Here is a 13,551-nt window from a genome sequence, read left to right on the forward strand (position 1 = left end):
GCGGCACGGTGAGCACATCTGCCTCACAGTGCTGAGGACTGGGGTTCAAATCCCGGCCCCGCCTGTGTGGAGTTTGCATGTTCTCCCCGTGTCTGTGTGGGTTTTCTCCAGGTACTCCGGTTTCCTCCCACATCCCCAAAACATGCAGAGTAGGTTAATTGAAGACTCTTAAATTGCCCATAGGTGCGAATGGTTGCTTTGTTTATGTGTGCCCTGTGATTGGCCGGCGACCAGTTCAGGGTGTACGCCTCCTCCTGCCCGCAGTTAGCTGGGATAGGCTCCAGCATACCTGCACTTTTGAGTTATTCACAAAATGAAAAAAAAAAAAAAAAAAAAAACATTTTTAAGATTAGATTCCACAGCTTTATATTGCCTGTAGCGAATGTATGATGTCACATTATTTTATTTTGCCTCGTCCCGCTTGATTTCCTTCCCCCATAATCTGCACTATCTCATCTCTTTTAACGCTCCCTCTCTTCCCCCTCCAAGATGGGAGTGCCAATTATATTCCTCCTTAGCACCCCCTTCCCCCATCCTGGTTATGTCACACTCTCCGTCTGCAGCCCCTCTGGGGGGGCACCCGTCAATCGGCGGGTCATAAAACAGCACTCATACTTTCCATCTGCTCCTTGTCACACAAGGTGTTACGATATGGTTTGCATGGCCTCCTGTCTTTGAACTGCACCATCCTAAAGAGGCTCTAAGTAGATATCCGTGGTTTGTTTCCGAATAATACACTAAATATGTTTGAAGATGCTGAAAACATATATATATATGTGTGTGTGCGTGTGTGTGTGTGTGTGTGTAAAACTTGTAACATTATACTGCTGAATTGTTGAGATATATCTTTTTCAACGTTTGCATTTTCCTGATTTTTGTGGGCGGGGCGTGACATCACAGGGTTGGGGCGTATACTTTGTAGCGCGAGTTCCCTCCCTTTACTATATAAGTATAAAGTGATGTCATTTTGTTTGGCTATGCTGCTCAGTTTGGAGTTAGCTGTGCTTAACTTCCATAACAAGGCCTATTTACCACTGCAGCTTGCAGTTAGCAAGCTAACGATGGCTACACCCCAAAAGTGAGTCTTCGCTGGATGCCCCAGTTTACAGAACAGCTCGGTGACATTTTTTTAAGCTCCCAAAAAATGAGGGGGAAAAAAAGCGATGGATTGACTTTTTAAAGACACACGCATCAACACCACCGGACTATGCAGTGCGCATTTTACGACGGATAGTTTTGTAAACTTTCACCAGAGACAACATGGCTTCATGGGTAACTTGATACGTGTGAATGTGGCAGTGCCGACTGTCTACCTGGGCTTCCTCCTTCCGTCCTGCTGTCGTCAGGTGCCGTGTTCGGCTTTGACATTGTCACCAACAACGAGGCTAAGTGGACTTAGCCTCGTTGCAGCCAGTGGCAGCCACGCTTCTGTCAGAATGCCCTAGGGCAGCTGTAGCCACACAAGTAGCTTGCCACCACCAGGGTGTGACGGTGGAGTTAATGAATAATGTGTGAAATTGTAAAGCGCTATGTAAGTATTATAATCGTTACTGTCGTTATTATCATTGTTGTTATTATTAATAATGGAAACCAAAAAATTGCTACATTAATGCATGCAGCCCTGGGGCTGTAGTTTACCCACCCCTACTGTGCACTGTAAAAACTCCGTGATATAACAGAGGCACAAATGATGAACTGCAATATAGCGGGGGAACACAATATGAATAACACAGCTGCTCTGTTAGTCTATGTGTATGCCTTTAGGTATATTCGCATGACTGGAATCTGAGCCACTGTCCATATGTTGAAGTGGAAGTGAATGGTCTGTTAAATGTATCAAGACTATAAAATTGTAACATTTGTTCTAAATGACGTGGCAGTCGTGCTAATTACATGAAGTGCGGCTACTGTCAGACAGTGCGTTGTTTGATTGGAGTGGATGGGCGGGATGGGGTTTGGGGGGCGACTTATGTAACTGATGGAAGGACGGAGTCATGCAGAAGTGTGGGCAAACGTACAATACAAAAGTGCCTTTTCCATGCTCCAACATGCCGGCGTACGGGAAGGACGCCTTGTGTTTACTGCCACTGAAGCTTCGACAACTGGCTTCCGCAATACAACTCTTCACAAAGACACGCTGTGTCAAGTCTCCTGGATTTAAATAACAAATCACGTTTCCCTATAGGAAACACTGACATAGAAATAATCCATTGTAGGGTCAAAAAACTTGTTCTTAAGAAACATTTTAATGTTCTTAAATGTCATTCATGTGTCAAAATAAGTTAACCACAGTGAGCATTCAGATGTACTGTAAATGCAATAGGAATTTAAGAATCAGAATCAGAATCATCTTTATTACGCCAAGTATGTCCAAAAATTTGTCTCCGGTAGTTGGAGCCGCTCTTGTACGACGACAGACAGTCAATTGACAGAGAACACTTTTGAGACATAAAGACATGGAGAAAAACAGTCACTGAGCAATAAGAGGTTGCTTGTAATCTGGTAATGCTTGAATTACAACTTGAATTTTTATTTTGTTTTTGACAATTGCACAAAAAGATGCAGAGTTCTCTAGCAATGAGAGCAGTTTGAATGACTAAGAGAGCAATAGTCCGGTGCAATGACCATTGTGCAAAGGGCGCAGAGACTTCAAGAAATGTATGCAGTTTAAAGTGACTAAATAGTGCGATAATCTGGGACAATGTCGATTGTGCAAATGTTGCAGATGCTACTGAGGCACATGAGTGGCCAGTCAACAACAGATATGCAAATAGTGCAGCGTGGCGAGACGACTACAGTGAGTGCACGAGTAAATGTATAATTGGCCCGACAGAAATGTGACAACAAACTCAAGACAAAAAAATTGTTGCAATGGAATTGTAAGTTAACTGTTTAAGAAGTTAATGGCAAGAGGGAAGAAGCTGTTGGAATGTCTGCTAGTTTTAGTTTTCATTGTTCGGTAGCGCCTACCTGAGGGAAGGAGCTGGAAGAGCTGGTGACCAGGATGTGGAGGGTCCGAGAGGATTTTGCACGCTCTTGTCTTAGTTCTGGCAGCGTGCAAGTCCTCAAGGGTGGGTAGGGGAGTACCGACAATCTTTTCAGCAGTTTTGATTGTCCGTTGCGGTCGGAGTTTGTCCTTTTTTGTAGCAGCGCCAAACCAGACTGTGATGGAAGAACACAGGACTGATTCGATGGCCGCTGTGTAGAACTGCCTCAGCTGCTCCTGTGGCAGGCCTTGCATCCTCAGAAGCCCCAGGAAGTACATCCTCTGCTGGGCCTTTTTGAGGACGGAGTTGATGTTGATCTCCCACTTCAGGTCCTGAGAGACTGAAATTCCCAGGAACTTGAAGGTCTCGACGGTTGACACAAGGCAGTTGGACAGCGTGAGGGGCAGCTATGGCGAAGGATGCCTCCTGAAGTCCACGATCATCTCTACAGTCTTGACCGTGTTCAGCTCCACGTTGCGTCGGCCGCACCGCAGCTCCAGCCGCTCCGCTTCCTGTCGATACGCCGACTCGTCACCGTCTTTGATGACTGTGGTGTCATCTGCAAACCTCAGGAGTTTGGTTCTCAATTTTTTTTACACCAAGTACCACCTCAAAAAAAAATACTTAGCTCTTCAAGTACCACCATCATGACCAACATTATAATAAAGTAGTGTAGTAGGCAAGACAGATAATATTCCTTTAATTTTGCAATACCTGTTACAATGACAATAAGACATTCTTATTCTTAAAAGTATATCTAATATTAGTGTTAGCCACTGTAACAGCTAGGGCCCTCAGGCAGCTGAGGATTAAGAAACAATGCTGAAATAGCAACATTTCTGCTTGACAGGTAAGTTTATCACCTCTTCTTGAATTTTTATTGATTGTATATTCCAAAAGATTAAACTTTAAGCCAATAACACTTCATGTTACAGTCACAATCCACTACGAATAAGACATGCTACTGATGTACCTGCCGTGGCTAATGTTTGTTTACAGTGCCTGCTCCATACAGTGCACGTCAGTGAGGGGCGGGGCTTTGGTCAGACACTTGAGGAGGAGTAGTGAAGTGAGGCTACACAAAAATCTTGCTAGCCTTTTCTCAAAACTGCAAACTTTCCATTTAAAGCAGAATTGTGCCTACATAATGTTTTTTTTTTTTAAATAAACAGTTCTTAAAGATTAAATGAAATTAAATATTGTGTTAAAAAGTTAAATACAACTGTAGTAAGGCATTGATTCTACTTATGGCATTAGTAGAATATTAAAGTCTTTTCATGATTGCTGATGAAGACCAATTATTTTTTAGAATAAAGAAAAATAAAACATTTTATTTTAGGTTTTGCTTTTGTAAAAAAAAAAGTAAAACACAAAATTCCCCCAAAAATGGTTAGTTATAGCGACGATACGCAAGATTATGAAAAATGTGCCAGTGTTGTTCATAGTAGATGAGCATGTGAAAATGTTAGTCATAAACAAATAAGCCAAGTTGATGTAAATAAGCTCCCTGGCGGAGGTTACAAAGCAGCATGTCTTCAGTCCCCATTTCAATGACGGTTGGATTCCATCATGTTATGAAAAAAGAAGAAAAAGAAAAAAGAGAGGGGCAGGGGGGGCGGGGGATTGTTGTCTGTATAGACCCTTGAATGTCAGACTGACGCCGTGATGACAACACCTCTTCAACACGTCACTTTTTTCACTTAGACAAGTCTCAGTCAACTTCAACTCAACCAGCAAAGTAGCAAGACCATGCTAGCAACAGCATTCCGCTTTCAATCAAATATGACAGCGTCTATTCCAGATATTCGATTGTAGACTATCAAGTGACATGCAGTCATGCTGATGTATTTTGCACGTGTAATCTCATATGGATGGAGCTATGTTCAGCGGGGTGATTGGTGCATCTATAGCTGGGTCATTTTCTGTCCCCGTGACATTTAAAACCAGTGTGTCACCGAAAATAATGCAAACCTGTTCGTCATACGATCAGAAAAAGACAGTGTTTCTTTATTAAATGGCTACTTTTGTTTTTGACCAGTTAGTATAGCAGCTTAAAAATTTTGCATGTACTCTTGATTTGCAACCCTGTTACTGTAATTAGAGCAATACTCAAATTAAATTAGTATTCAAACAAAATTCTACTTTTTTAGAATTGAATGGTTTCTGATTTATTCCACAGTTATTTTGAATACCAAGCAAAATATAATACTCATACAGACACAAACAAAGAGTTTCACAACTAAGTGACTCATTAAGCGGCAGGAAAATTGGATGTTTTTTGCAAAGGATAAAGAATATATACTAAATGCGTTGTTGCACAGTTAGTGTTAAAATATCCGTTGCGTAATGGGTTATTACTCTGCCACGTAGATGCTGTTCGTTAGCCCGTAAATGTCATTTTCGGGCTAAATGTCTTTGCATTGTGTGTTAGCATTAATCTAGCAGACATTTAAAGTGACGTACATAGTTGTTTTAAATACACCACGTATTACGTGGTGTAACTTGGAGCGGCAGCTTGATCCCTCTTATTTAAGAATTGTTCAATATGTGCCAAACTGCTGCTTGTCATGAAGTGAGTTGAGTTCTATGCCACCATCGAGCGCTCGTAACAGAATCTTGCTGGCAACGCAAAGCAAACAAAAATCATCTGAGCGACGGCTCGTGAGATGGGTCACTCATAAGTCAAGGTACCCCTGTAAAGGAAAATAAAAAAACTGTACTTAAATAATGAATGACTTAAATGAAGTTAAATACAACTGAACTGTACAAGCCAGTAATGTTAATATGATCCCCACAAATGTAAGTGTGATTGTATGTATTTTACACACTATTTTTGTGACTGAAATGTGAAATTTGGTGCGACGTGTGGCTTAACTCTGCGCTGAAGTGCTGGTAATTTTGTGGACCAGCGCGTGTAAAAGGAGGGACATCTGTATTGCTGTGGCCGTGAACACATCCGACTTGAATCCTGTCCAATCAAAGCGGGTCCTCTCATTCCCTTGAAATGCAGTACGCAAGAACCGAACACAGTCTTAGACACGGCAGAAGAAGAAACGAATTTGCTCGAGTGTGGGAGGTCGAAGTGCGCAAAGTACCTTTATACGAAACTGCAAGCAGACCTCCAAGGGCTGATGATGTGAAGGAGATAATATCTGCGCCGTGAAGTGGACACTTGGAAATGCCCCCCCCCCCCACCCCCCACGTGATTGTTGGGATGATTTAAAAATTACAATAATGATGATAATAATACTAATAGGGTTTGGCATCGTTTGAATTTGAGCGATTCCGGTTCTTCATTTCGATTCCAGTTCCAAACGATTCTCGATTTCATTTCTTTTTGAGGGCTGGTTCAAAAAGGTTTGCATGGTTTAAGGTGTGCAAATTATGAACATCCATTTTCTTAGCAGCCGGCAGCATAAACTAAAATGCTACTTCTTCGAGGTCGGCATCGAAACTGGGAACCGAAAGTTTTTAATTTAAACGATTCCGGGAGAATCGGAATGTTAGTCCTGGTTCCAGTCGGCTCCCGATTCTCGATGCCCAACCCTAAATACTAATGTCTTCAATTAATTGATTTCTACAATGATTCAAAGGGTTTGCTGCGCGCTGTTCACGTGTTCATGAATGAAATACATCTGACATCAACCCCACATGTCCCTGGAGCTCAGAATCTGTCTGCCTGTTCTCCGATCAAATTCACCAAATTCGCATTAGACCGGCGGTCTACCTTGATACGTACGTTTAGACTAAATTTCTCCCACCAAATTGTCACGTCGTTGGGCGCATCTCCAAATACACACCCGTGTGCCTGCACACAAATCAAGATATGCCAGCTTTTGCACTCTGCCGTAGATGCGCCATCTATAAAAAGAGCCCAATGTCTATAATGGAGTGAAAAAGTAAAAACTAAAGATGCATGTGCACATACTGCTAGTGGTATTGTCCTGCAGGGTTGATACAGGCACTGTTGTTGACAATTTAGGAGATGAACTAGCCTGAATGTCTTTTCTTCACTCAGGAAAATAACATGTATACACTGTCACAGCCGCTTATTGCAACCTTGTGCTGATGTCTGATTAGTGCACAGGGAGGAGACTGCGGAGTCTGCGGGCCAGGACTAGCCGACTCAAAGACAGTTTTATTCATCAGGTTGTCAGGAATTTGAACTTTCTACCTCTTCTGTCCTCTGCCCACCCACATTCATGCACAAGCACACACACACACACACAGACACACACAGACACACACACACACACCAGACTCAGGGTCGCACTAGCCACTTTAGCAACATTGGGGTTTAGTCATCTAATTTTTTAATGTCTTATTTGACCTTGACTATGTTGCACACATCGCCTGATCTTTGATATTTGCACATTCAATTAATACTTTTTATACTATATATATATATATATACATATATATATATATATATATATATATATATATATATATATATATATATATACCATAGTTTTATTTAGCTTTTTATATTGTTATTAATTGTACTGTCTTTTGTAGCACCGCGGGCCCTTGAGTACCGTAATTTCAAACCTCTGTACGTGTTACGCATATAGAAGAATTGACAATAAAAGCACCTTGAACCTTGAAGAGAGGATGCATATGCAATTGATTTCTCACACCAACACTCATGCCTGGAATGTTACAATAGATGGATGGGCCTGTGTTTATCTATAAAAGTGATTGATAGGCATTACTGTTCTTTGTCTAATCCAGTCCTCAGCACCACACTGAACACTGACATAGATCTTTTGCAAGTGAAGCAGATTGACGTCAGAAGGAGCACCGCTAACTCCCTCAAACGCCAGCGCGTCGACGCACATTCACACAAATGAGCCTGCTGCCCAACATGTATTTACGCACACACACAAAACACACACGTTCACACAGAGACGGCTTGTTCCTCAAGCGCCAACCCCAAGACGCAGCGCTTCTACATTTCAAAGGCCAAGGTCAGAGCGACGCGCGTTGACCAGGAAGTTACGCAGTAATGAGGCCAATTTGGAGGCTGCGGCCAGGAGGGTATTCCGTTTCTCATTCTTGTGCTTCTTTGCAAGGATAAAGCCTCACTTTGTCCTCATAAAACCAGCCGCAAAAATGTTGAAAGCAATAAACACATGCATTCTCATAATCAGAATCAGAATCATCTTTATTTGCCAAGTATGTCCAAAAAACACACAAGGAATTTGTCTCCGGTAGTTGGAGCCGCTCTAGTACGACAACAGTTTTACAGAACACTTTGGAGACAGAAAGACATTGACAAAAAAAAAAAACAGTCACTGAGCAGTAAAGGGTTGCTAGTTATCTGGTAATGCCGGTACATTTTTTATTTTTTATTTTTTTTGACAATTGTGCAAAAAGATGCGGAGTCCTTCCTTATCCTTGGATATTTGCTGCCACCAGCGGATACTTTTGCCACATATGGGAAAATTCTGTTCACGCAAGTGAAGGGCTGTGCATTTGGTACTTGGGCCTTCAGTGGGGACTTACGCGACTAAATCTGACTCTTAATACCACCTCTATCACGTTGAACTTATAGAAACCATCAATACTAAACAAAAACGCAATATAATCGCATCCAAGTGTGCCACGTACATCATACGGAGCAGTTCAGAATCAATATTTATCTAACACCATGACAAAAACGTGAAAAAGAAAAAGTAAAATACATCATGCTCACCAGAGATGCTTGTTATTAACTGTATTAATGGGTGCAGATCCCTCATCAAACAATTTTGCTCTGATCAACCAATTGGAGAACAAAAAAGCTGAAGTCATCGAGGGCCAGCGCTCTGTCCCTATGTGGACGATTTAGAAATCTGATTGGTTCAAAAACAAAACAAAACAAAACTTAATATAGTTTAAGTTACATGGCCCAGCACAACTGATTCTGGAGGCCCTCGGAGGAAAGGATGGACATGGCAGTACAGCACGACAACCAAGAGAAATGCTACAAATGAAAGAGAATTGACTTCTCGAAATAAATTAGCACCTGAGAGCGAGAGTGGGAGAGTTTTTTTGCCATTCTGTAATGCATGATTTAAAAACAACAGTTTTCATGTATTGTCGTATTTTACTGGCACAGTCTGCTGTCATGTGCGTATATTTCAGCTCAATTATAACTTGAGAAGGCGGCACGGTGGACGACTGGTTAGAGCGTCAGCCTCACAGTTCTGAGGACCCGGGTTCAATCCCCGGCCCCGACTGTGTGGAGTTTGCATGTTCTCCCCGTGCCTGCGTGGGTTTTCTCCGGGCACTCCGGTTTCCTCCCACATCCCAAAAACATGCATAAATTGGAGACTCTAAATAGCCCGTAGGTGTGCATGTGAATGTGAATGTGAATGCGAAGGGTTGTCTGTTTGTATGTGCCCTGCGATTGGCTGGCAACCAGTTCAGGGTGTACCCTGCCTCCTGCCCGATGGCGGCTGGGATGGGCTCCAGCACGCCCGCGACCCTAGTGAGGAGAAGCGGCTCAGAAAATGGATGGATGGATATAACTTGAGAAAACACTGTGCATAACTAGCATACACACACACACAGCAACATCAGAATTTGCACAGTCACGTTTTATTTTGTAATTTTTTTAAAATTGATGTTCATGCAGTGGTTAAACAAATCTGAAGTTTCTCACTATTTACTCAGTACTTGAGTAATTATTTCACTGTGTACTTTTTACACTTTTACTTGAGTCACATTATTGTCAAGTAACACTCAAGTTACTTGAGTACAATGTTTGGCTACTCTACCCACCTCTGGAGCGGACATCCTCTTTTGCTACTCTTACGTTTAAGCAGCATTTTTGCTCATCAGATCACCCAGTGTCGTATTTGTTGCACTGGTCTTTTGTATTTTCGCGTCGAGGTACTGCGGGTCGTGGCCCTGGTTGTGGTCCCAGCGGAACTGTGAAGCACACGTAACATGCTGATCCACTCATACAGCTTGTATTAATTAGGAAACACGCCTACAATTATCTAATTAGTTTACGGATGTTAATGTGAAATGTATTATGCGACGGAGCGATGTTTGGTGTTCGCACGTCTGTAAATAACATACAAGGTTACAAGGTACTTTTATTGTCAATTCTTCAATATACATGACACATACAGAGGATTGAAATTACGGGAATCGAGGCCCGCGATGCTACAAAAGACTGCAAATAATAACATTGGCTGGGAATTGAACAGAGACCAACTGCTTGGAAGGCAGCTATGCTAACCACTACACTGTGAGGCCATTTTGAAAAATAAGTTTAAGTGAATCAAAGGCCTTATTCAAAGTACCACTGAAGTGAATGGCGATGGTTTTATACTGTTGAAGTGATTCAAAGGTTGTCGGTCTCTGTCACACATGTCTTATAATGACTGAAAACCTAGCATGGGACGGAGCCAAAAAAAATGCTAACAGTACCTTGTGTCACCTGAAAAAGTGAAACCTGCAATGAAACAATAGTGATAACAACAATGCCTTGTATGGGCAGTGTGTAACAATTTAAGCACAAAGACTTTAATTTAGTCCTAACATAAGGGTTTTTGGAAACAAAGCCTCCACTTTGAAAGAACATGATGTGCCGTTTTTACTTCCACGCTGTCAGTCACCGGACTGACAAGTAAGTTACGAGCTCAACAAGCCAAATGAAGCGGCCAGTGCGTTCAGTTCAGAGTTGAAGATACACACATTGGCCCACAATGGAGCAGGGGGACTCAGTTCAGGGTGCGAGTGTCTTGCTCAAGGACACTGCAGCTGTGGGTCCAGGGAGATATTGGATCCAATCTCTGTTATCTGTGTCCACACATAACGAAGCTGATGTTTTTTTTTTTTTTTAACCCCCACAGTCTTCTGCGGGTTGATGACTTGAACCAGGTCCCACATGGTGGCAGACCACGATCCTAACCACTTGACTTCATCTCACTGGAATGGACTTGATTGTTATGGCTTTGTATTGTTATTGTTGAATAATTATTGTTAAGTTGCATTTTGTCAAGAAATTCACCATAAATTGATTCTGGTGGGACTGAAACCCATAAACTTGGAATCAATTCAACAGTTTATTAGCTAGAAGTCCAATACTCCATCCATTGTACCTGCTCTAAAACAGTGGCCCCCACCCCTTTTTTTTTTACACCATAGACCGGTTTCAATAATTCTATTGTCAATGTGTTATTTTGTCTCTGCAGGAACAAAATCACAACCTTACTTGGAAGAAGTTCAACGCAAGACAAAACACAAACTAACAAAAAAAAAAAACATACAGTATATGTTAGGTCTAAATGTTAAGTTACACATTGATACCAAATGTTATTAGTTTTTTTTAATTATTATTCATCATAACCATTATTATGAATCCTACCCACCCTAATCCAAACAATTGAAGCAGACATCCTTCCCATGTCTGCGCTACAGCTCCCACCATGCCAGCCTGACCGTGAGGAAAGCCTCATGACTGGCATCCATTGGCACAATGGCCAGTTAACATCATGTCCCATCTTTTATGATTCTGTTGCATTTCATCTGTTTGCCTCCAGTAAGACCCAAACTCACAACCTTTGAACAACTTCCCTTGTTAATGATTTAGAAGTCTATTTTATTGGGTGGGAATCAAACCCAGATCAACTGCTATGCTAACCACTACGCCACCAACACTGTTGAGGATGGTGGTTCTGAGTCCACTAGAGGGGAATCCAAGTGAAGCTGCAACTGGATGGAGGAGTCTATCCCAGGTGAAAGGCTTAATGTTATCCCTGGACTGGTTGCCTGTCGATCTCAGGGCATGCGGATAAACACAAATTCAGAAGAAAGTTTTGGGGTTGTGCGAGAAGTCATGGAGAAACCCCCCATAATAACATAGAGAATACTTGTCAAACGATTCACCAAAGGTTGACTCTGGTGAGACTGAAACCCACAACCTTTGAATCTCTTCAGGAGTTTATTAGCTAAAAGGCCATTGCACTACACTTCACACTTCATTGCACCTCAGTGCCTCAGGCTGTATGGTAGTGGTCGCCAACCATTTTCCCCCAACGGATCTCTATTCAGTATGTAATCGAATTGACACTTAGTTGTTGTTTGAGTTCCATCAGTCATTTTATCAATAATAACAGAATGACTACATGAAACATAAGAGCAACAGGTAAGCCAGCAATTGAACAAGGCAGCTATGCTACCCACTAAACCACCAACACTATAAGGTAACTTCAAGGTTGTGGTTTTGCCCCACCAGAGACAAATGATAGGGAATTTTTCTTTTTGAAATAGTGAAAACACTGCAATGTTTGCAATGAACCTCTTCTAAGTGGGACTGTAATAGAGTGGGCAAAGGACAGTTTTGTTGAAAGACTCACCTTCAGATGTTTTAGAAGTGGCAATTTCACATTGGAGAGCTCACAGGAACTATAACATAAACACACTGGCTGGGAATCAAACCCAGGTCAACTGCTTGGAAGGCAACTATGCTAACCACGACACCATCAATACTGTAGGAGCTAAGTCGAGGGCGTCAGATGCCGTCGTGCAGCGAGAAATGCTAGTATGGAGTTGTCGGAATGGAGCCACTGCACTTGTGGCAGCTGTGTGGTTAAATGGTTAAGCTAGTCCCCTGCCACCGCAGGGATTTTTTGGGTCTGATTCCCACCAGAATCATCTTACAAATGGCAACAGAATGACAGTAGAAAAAGCGGTCGGCTGGAATCCCACCCATCACATCGGTTGATCGTTAATATGCAAGCAATTTTTCAGACATGGAAAGAGTATGCAGTAGTTATATCAGACGTTTGTACTTGGTACAAGCTTAATGTTATTCTATCATAACCACTCACAAGATTAGGGCAAGTGGCTCTGTGGTGCAATGGATAGCGCATTGGACTTCTAGCTAATTAATGGTGAAAGTCATTCAAAGGTTGTGGGTTCGACTCCCACCAGAGTCATTTTGCTGTCAAGTGTGCAACATAATGCAATTAATAATGCACAACACGAGTGGGCTTTTTATTGCATTGCACTTCGAAGAAAAGTTCTAATTTTGTCTCGCCACAGAAACAATTTCATACGAACTATCAGAATTTTTATCATAGTTATACAAAACATTAGAGCAACTAGCCAACAATGTAACAAGTATGACAACGGAGTAAGTGCCGGCCCACAAGAAAATCCAAAGCGATGCATTGGCTTGGAATCAAACACAGGTCATAGCTTGGTAAACAGATATGCTTACCACTAAACAACTAACGCAGGAAAGTTAACTTGAGGTAATTAATAGTTGAAGACCTTCAAAGGTGAGTTTGACCCACAGTCAAATCATGGTGAAGTTTTCAACCAAGTACAATTTCTCAATTATCATACAACCCTTTGATGCTCCATTGGCGCATCTTGTGCAGACGATGTAATCTGAAGGAGGTTACCGACTGTAAGTGGTAAGTGGTAGGGGAGAGTGTGGCTAGACAGCATAGGATGGTGGTCTGTAAGATGACTCTGGTGGTGGGGAGGAAGATTAGAAAGACAAAGGCAGAGCAGAGAACCATGTGGTGGAAGCTGAGACAGGACGAATGTTGTGCAG

At 42.1% G+C, this 13,551-nt stretch overlaps 1 non-coding gene across 1 annotated transcript; it reads left to right on the forward strand.

The window, feature by feature from the left end:
- Positions 1–12,832: 12,832 nt before the first annotated feature.
- trnar-ucu (transfer RNA arginine (anticodon UCU)) lies at positions 12,833–12,925 on the forward strand. Its single transcript has 2 exons — positions 12,833–12,869; positions 12,890–12,925. It is a non-coding gene; the product is annotated as a tRNA-Arg (tRNA).
- The last annotated feature ends 626 nt before the right edge of the window (positions 12,926–13,551 follow it).

Source organism: Phycodurus eques, chromosome 7, assembly GCF_024500275.1.
Source record: "Phycodurus eques isolate BA_2022a chromosome 7, UOR_Pequ_1.1, whole genome shotgun sequence".
Classification (NCBI taxonomy): Eukaryota; Metazoa; Chordata; class Actinopteri; order Syngnathiformes; family Syngnathidae; genus Phycodurus; species Phycodurus eques.